Here is an 8,044-nt window from a genome sequence, read left to right on the forward strand (position 1 = left end):
GTCCACCATCTTTCCGTCTATGTCGACGCAGTTTCGTCGGTTTCGGAGGCCGATCTAGCCGGTGAAGCGCGAGGGGGACGATCGAGGACAGACGAAAACAACGAACATAAATGAAAGACGATTGACGATCATTCTCTGACTGCGTGACGGAGGTTGAGGAGCGAAGAAGAGAAAGTTTTCGTTGGACGTCGATGACGACGACGAAGATCGTCGCCTCGGGTCACGCGTGCAAAGGCGACGACCCTCGCCTCCCCGCAGCTTCTCCCTCGCCTTTGCCTACACGGCAGGGTTACTCAGATTGAGGTTACTGCGTGCTCGTTCGCCAGACTTCAATTCTGTGTGGACCGCACTGTTTTTTGTCCGCATTTTTGTTGTTGTTGTTGTAGTTGTGGTAGTAGTTGGTGTTGTTGTGGATTGTTGGGGCGATTTCAGCAGCGACGGTTTTGTGAAGCGTCGGGATGCAAAAGCAGTAGGGAAGGTGTGGGAAGTAGGAGACGAGTGGCGATGGGGAATCAATGTGTCGGGGCGATTGGCGGGCCTTACAAACAGGAAAAGGCGCATCACCACGTCGGGCATGGAAGAGATGGGGGTGTGCGGGGAGTAGGCCATGGGCAGGGGCAAAATCAGCAGCACTATCGTCAACAGAATGTGCAAGAGAGGGGAGTGGAGACTACTACAACGAGGACCGCACCGCCTGTGACGATGCCGAAGCCCCGGCCGGTTAATGTGGCTGCGGGGACAGTACTCGGGAAACCGCTATCGGATGTGCGGAGTGTGTACACGCTAGGAAAGGAGCTTGGGCGAGGGCAATTCGGCGTGACGTACGCGTGTACGAATATTAAGACTGGGGAGCACTTGGCGTGCAAATCGATAGCCAAGCGGAAGCTTATATCGAAGGAAGATATCGAGGATGTGAGGCGGGAAGTGCAAATTATGCACCATCTATCTGGAACGCCGAACGTGGTGGAATTGAAAGGGGTTTTTGAAGATAAGCATCACGTGCATATTGTGATGGAGCTGTGTGCAGGCGGAGAGCTCTTTGATCGTATCATCGCCAAGGGGCATTACAGCGAACGAGCTGCGGCGGCCTTGTGTAGGACGATTGTTTCGGTTGTCCATCGGTGCCACTCTTTGAATGTTTTCCATCGGGACCTGAAGCCCGAGAATTTTTTGTTGGCTAATAAGGCCGAGAACTCATCTTTGAAGGCCACTGACTTTGGACTCTCTGTATTTTTCAAGCCTGGAGAAGTCTTTCACGAGATTGTGGGAAGTGCTTATTATGTCGCCCCTGAGGTTTTGCGTCGAAACTATGGCCCCGAGGCCGATGTTTGGAGCGCTGGTGTGATCGTCTACATCCTTCTGTGCGGAGTGCCGCCATTCTGGGCGGAGTCGGAGCAGGGCATCTTCGATGCGGTGTTGAAGGGATATATTGATTTCAAAAGCGACCCCTGGCCGAAAGTCTCAGCCGCAGCAAAGGACCTCGTGAGTAAAATGCTGAAACAGGACCCTAAGGAGCGACTGACAGCTCAAGAGGTTTTGAAACATCCATGGATGAAGGAAGATGGCGATGCGCCTGACGAGCCACTTGACAATGCAGTATTGACGAGGTTGAAGAACTTCTCGTCTGCTAACAAGATGAAGAAGTTGGCGCTGCAAGTCATAGCCCAGAGTTTGTCTGAAGATGAAATCATGGGGTTGAAGGAGATGTTCAAGGCCATGGATACCGACAACAGTGGTACTATCACGTTTGACGAGTTGAAAGAAGGTCTGCACAGACAGGGCTCTAAGCTTGTGGAATCTGATGTGAAGAAGCTGATGGAAGCAGCGGATGTTGATGGCAACGGGAAAATTGACTTCAGTGAGTTTATTTCAGCCACTATGCACATGAACAAGGTGGAGAAGGAGGACCATCTGGCTGAAGCGTTCCAGCACTTTGACACAGACGGTAGTGGTTATATTACCGTTGAGGAGCTGCAGGAGGCCATGGCGAAAAATGGAATGGGTGATCCTGAGACGATCAATGAGATAATCAGGGAGGTGGACACAGACAATGATGGAAGGATTGATTACGATGAGTTTGTTGCCATGATGCGGAAGGGCAACGAGGTACCGCAAATGACTACGCGGAGACATAGGCGATGAACGCTTTTCCTTTTTGGCTTCACGTTGGAAACCTAACACAGCAGTGTCAATAGGGCACGTGTGTGAGCAACTTTCTTAACCTTGCATGTCAAGGTTTCAGTTTGTTTGTGCTGATCTAACTGCTATCAGGACCAATTTTGTGATAAGTGCAGCATTCGTGGATAGGAGAAATTCTGCCTCTCTTGGCTTCGTGCTCCAACTCAAGTAGGAGGTCCTCAATTCTTTTTAATTAAGCTTTGCGTCAGTTTATGTACAGGAGGAATCAGCCATCCACCTATTGCCACATAGTTGTTTATAATTGATGGCAGGGTTGATCCAGTTAGTGATTTGTAGCTCTCGATGTTGTTTATTTGTATGGATTTGGTCCCTACGGGAGTGCCCCGAGATTCATTGGTAGCTTCTCGGTGTCAAAGCGTGAAATGTAGCAGGCTCAGAGAGATACGGTGTAGGGTTTAGTGGGGAGGTACTTCAATTTTAAGAGATTTGTCAAAGCATCAGCTTTGTCGCTTAGCTTCCGTCCAACGCATAACCCCTGGTTTGCAGTAGGGTTTTAGCAGCTGGGTTGGGATAAGGTGAGCATTCCCGCAAAGTCAGTTAGTTCATGTAGAGGTTCAAGGCTTGTTACCAAGGGGTTTAGTGAAAACTGCACCCCTTTTGCTTTTCAAGGTGAATTTTATGACTCGGTTTTCCTGTGAATGGTGATTGTAGACCATGGTTTCTGAAAAGGATATTTCTTAGAACTGTGCATTCAGTTTGCAATGTGTGGTTTCTAACATCTGCATGTCAAAAGATCTGTTGCTTCTATTACAGATTGATGTTCATAATCGGCTGTTGTCATCTGTGACCGAAAGAGCATCTCGTGTTGTGGGTGTTCTGGCTTTTGTGCAGTTTAGTCTTGGTCTGTGCACAAGTATCAACCATTCTTTGATACATGGTGCCTTGCTGACATACATGACACTTTTTTGCCTTTGCTACGTGCGACAATCTGGCAGGTTGTGTGGATGAGCCCCTCAGGTCGAGGCATTCATGTCGTGAGTACATCAGCAAATGCATCGTTATTTTATTTTATTTTTTGAAAAAGCGGTGTTAAGTTAAAGAGAAATAGTACAGGTTCGACCTGGTCCCTCATGGGGTTATCAGGTCGTCTCATCTAGGCGAGATGCTCCACTTGGGAGATAATAAATTGCTGGTACAAAGACTTGGTTGTGGCACCATATTTCTTTAAATCTAGGCGAGAGAGCGGCCTTTTTAAGTGAACCATAAGAGACGGTGAGGCTTAGGAGGTGGCAGCGTGGGGCTGTGTCTGCAAAAATAGTCACACCAAGAGCTATGGATAACTGATAGTGTTGAGAATGTTTCTAAAGACACAAAGTAAGTAATACACACACAAGAGAGTTTCCAAGGAAAGAGAGCTTCACACTTAAGTCTATTGATCTGGTTATGTCATGTATGTAGGAGAAGGGGAGAAGATAAATAGTTCTTCTCCACCTCATTCCAAATATTGTAGCTATACTATTTACTGTAGACTACAAAAAATATTATGGAGAGAGCCAACTACATTTAATGCTCTCAATACTCCTCCTCATTCATCATAATATTTATATAATATAAAATTTGTATGGAATTATGATCTATACTTTTTTGTAATCTCACAAGATCAACAATTGTTGCTTCATTAAAACCTTATCTAGAAAAATCTTATTGTATTTAAGGGCAAAACCATAGATGAAGGGAAAAGAATATAACATCATTTTCTTTGATTATTTAAAGAGTTCATTAACTTTCTTATTCAAGAAAAACAAGTCGCTGCATACCAATGCCATTAGTAAGTCGACGATGGTTGCACAATGGAAGAGCTTTGGTGAAGAGATCAACAAGGTTATTTGCAGATTCAATTTTCTTAATTATAAGTGCTTGATCAGTAATCAAGTCATGGATATAATTAAAATACTTTGGATCAATATGCTTTGTCCTGTTGCCTTTAATGAAATCAACTTGCATCTGTGTAATACAAGGACTATTCTCTTCATGCAAGATAGTTGGAGAATCATTATATGAAAATCCACAGGTTATTTGAATAAATTTATCAATTGATTGCAACCAAATACATTCTCGAGATGCTTCATGTAAGGCAATAATTTCTGCATGGTTAGATGAAGTTGCAGTTATTATTTGTTTCATTGATTTCCATGATATTGCAGCTCCATGTCTTAAAAATACATATCCTATTTGAGATTTAGATGTTGCAGTATTAGATTTATATCTCGCATCACAATATCGAACCAATTTTGGATTTGCAAATTGTCTGTAGTGTAATCCCAAGTCTTCAATACCTTTTAAATAACGTAATAAATATTTGATGTCATTCCAATGTCGTAGTGTTGGACATGCATTATGTCTTGTAAGAACACTAAGTACAAATGCAATATCTAATCTTATAAATGTAGCCAAATATAAAAGTGTTCCAAGTGCTATGAAGTATGGATATTGATCTCCTAATATTTCCTCATCTTCCTCGCATGGATGGTATGAATCATGACTATCACGACCATGTTCAACCATTGGTGTGGACAATGGATAAGCATTAATCATATTGAATCTCTGCAAGATTTGTCTAATATATGTTAGTTAGTAGAAAAAATGCTACCATCTATGAGATGCATAATTTGAAGACCAATGCAAAAAGTTATTTTTTCTAATATTTTCATCTCAAATTCACGTATAAGTAGGTTAGTGGCTGCAACACATGTAGATGTAGTACCCACTAGGTTAAGATCATCAACATATATAGTGATGATCACAAAACTAGTTTTATCTCGTTTAATAAACAAATAAGGGATTAGTAGATTACTTATAAACTTATGTGTAATTAAATAATCTCGAAGATGGTGATACCACATGCGTTTGGATTATTTTTAATCATACAAGGCCTTATATAATTTAATACTATGATATTATCTTACAGCAGGTCTATTTGGAGTTCATGTTTCTAAGCTAGATAAAACTTTCATACAAATATTTGCATCAAGAGAACTATATAGATATGCAGTTATTACATCCATTAGATGCATCTCAAGGGTGGCATGAACTGCCATTCCAATAATATATCAAAATGTAATTGAATCCATGACCGGAGAATATGTAGATTCATAAACAATGCCAAATCATTGAGTAAATCCTTGAGCAACAAGACAAGTTTTATAGTAGATTATTTGATCTTGAGCATCTCGCTTACATATTAATACCATCTTATATTCCATAGGGCGAGATATAAGAGTGTCTACAATTGAACCAAAGACTTTCTTCTTACGCAAAGAAGCATACTCCTCTTCAATAGCAGTTTTTTTTTTTTTTTTTTTTTTTTTTTTATATTTTAGCCAATCAAAGCGATGCATCGCTTCCTTGATGGTTTGAGGTTCAGGATCTTCTTCCTCATAAGAAAGGACTTCTATAATCATACATGCAAATGATTCATCTACCGTAATAGATGGTCTATCCCAAATATCATCTGTAGCACAATACAAAATAGATAATTCTTTACTCAACTTATTCTTATTCCTTTCAATTCCAAGATTGTTTTTCATAGGTATTGAAGGTACATTATGCATGGATATATTATCATGAATTGGTGGTCCCATAAGATCAGTGGCAATTTCTTGAGAAATAATACCAAGATTAGTCAATATTATAACTTTCTTCTTATGTGGTTGCTTATTTGATCCACGAGTTCTTTTAGTTGTTGTTGTTATAACTTGAGGTATTATAGTCAATGGCACTCCACTCCGAGTAGGATCATTTTGAGCCTCATTAACAAGAACTCTTATAATTCTAGGTGCATCATTGAAGTGATCAGGTGTTTCATCTACAATCCGTTTTAGATGCAAAATCTTAGCAACTTGAGTTTCAGTCAAAGATGTCATAGGATCGAGATTCATTGTAAATGTTTTTGGTGCTTCAAATATAAGTACTTTATTTCTTTGTTGATTGGATATCTCTCTTTGAAGAGATGAGAATACATTCTCTTCAAAACAACAATTTTGCAAATGTGCACGTAATAATGTACGAGTTGATGGATCAATAATATGAATAATGCTTGGTGAATCAAAACCAACATATATGCCTTCTTGTCGATGAGCTCCAATGATACGCTATTGAGGTTCTAGTAGTGGAATCTAAGCACGGAAACCAAGATACTTGTAAGTAAAATACATTTGAAATATGATCCAAAATAAGCTCATGTGGTGAAACAATTTCAAGAAAAGAAGGTCAGAGGCATATTAATGCTACAACATGTAAAACTGCATGATCCTATATAGATGCAGGTAAATTTGTGTGAAAGAATAGTGGCTAGGTAATGAGTTGTATCGCTTTATAAATAACTCTATAAGTCCATTTTTAGCATGTTCATATGGAATATAATATGTCAATTCAATTTTTATTGTAATACAATAGTCTTCAAAAGACTTTGATGCAAATTCTTTTGCATTATCCATACGCAATGTTTTTATAGGATAATCAAGAAAATGTGCCCAAAAATGAATAAGCATAGATATAAGATTGGAAAACACCATGTTTCGAGTTAATAATAATGAAACATATGATTATTCATCTGATGTATCGATAAGAATAAAAAATAATGAAATGGTCTCAATATTGGATTAATAGGACTACAAATATCACCATGCAATCTTTCAAGCATCGATGGTAATTCTTATAGGAGTTTTCAAATTGAAGGCCGAGTAATTATCTTACCTTGTATGCATGCACGACATAATTTCTTAGAGTCTACATCCACAAGTTTTAAATTAAGTCCAGTTATACATGGAATGATCTTTTTAAATAATGTAGATCCTGAATGTCTCAATTATGCATGTAAGAGAGAAGCACGACTCTCTATGATAGATGATGAAAAATTAAATACAATGGGAGGTCAAATCGTAATTGGGTATAAACCATTTTTTGTAGCAAAAGCTTTTTTAACAACTTTACGATTCTTCGCAAGAATCAAAACCTCTTTTCTATTTAAAATAGCAATCAAGAGGTGATAGCCATTGATATGCATATCTCGGTAGCTGATCAGACTTTGGGGTGCTGACGATGCATACATCGCATGTTTACATTTTATGTTGGAACTTGCACGTAATTTTACCATTGCTAAGCCCTCTTGGAAACAAAACGCATTTTCTCCAGCCATAGTCATCATATTTTTAGTTTGTCAAGTTGAAGATTTTTCAATAAAAAATCATCTATACTGTAAGATAATATGTATTGTTACAAAATCAATGAATGCATCATTTGATTCATTATTAGAGGTTTTGTCATTCATATAAGCATCTAAGTCATCAACACCAATTGAATCTATGGACGCATTCATAGTATGAATTTCACGAGCCTCAACTCATAGTTTTTGATTTTTTTGAAATATTTTAATAAAATATTTAGAAGTACAGCACGCATAGGCTAAATGTCCAATCATTCCACACTAATAGCAAGAACACATCTTTGATTTTTTTTTTACTATAATTAATAGTAGAATATTTATTCTTTCCATATAGATAGAAATGGTCATGACTACGACTGCCCTAATGTTTATGAGTGCATCTTCTATATTTATATAATTTTTTCTTGGACTTTGAAATATTAAGTGCATGAAATTTTGGAACTGTGGTTCTAATAGGACGAGCTTCCGCATTGCACAAGAGTAACTCATTTGCTTCTCCACAAGAAGTAGATTGGTGACAATTGGAGGTCAACGGTAGTGACAGTCAGGAGCGGGATAAGGAGCAGTTGGTGGTCAACGATAGCGACAATCAACAGTGGGATTGGTGGCCGTTCAGTAGCAATCGACGATCAGTGATGACGGTAGGATAATATCAATGGTAAGATCGGCAATAGAGTTGGT

The 8,044-nt window shown here is 39.3% G+C and overlaps 1 pseudogene across 1 annotated transcript; it reads left to right on the forward strand.

Annotated features, from left to right (window-relative positions):
• Positions 1-277: 277 nt before the first annotated feature.
• Positions 278-2,838, forward strand: LOC112286892 (calcium-dependent protein kinase 34 pseudogene; annotated as a pseudogene). The gene has a single exon (XR_002971165.3). The product of XR_002971165.3 is annotated as a calcium-dependent protein kinase 34 pseudogene (transcript).
• The last annotated feature ends 5,206 nt before the right edge of the window (positions 2,839-8,044 follow it).

The sequence above is a fragment of the Physcomitrium patens genome, chromosome 9, assembly GCF_059467195.1.
Source record: "Physcomitrium patens ecotype Gransden chromosome 9, ASM5946719v1, whole genome shotgun sequence".
NCBI classification, from domain to species: Eukaryota; Viridiplantae; Streptophyta; class Bryopsida; order Funariales; family Funariaceae; genus Physcomitrium; species Physcomitrium patens.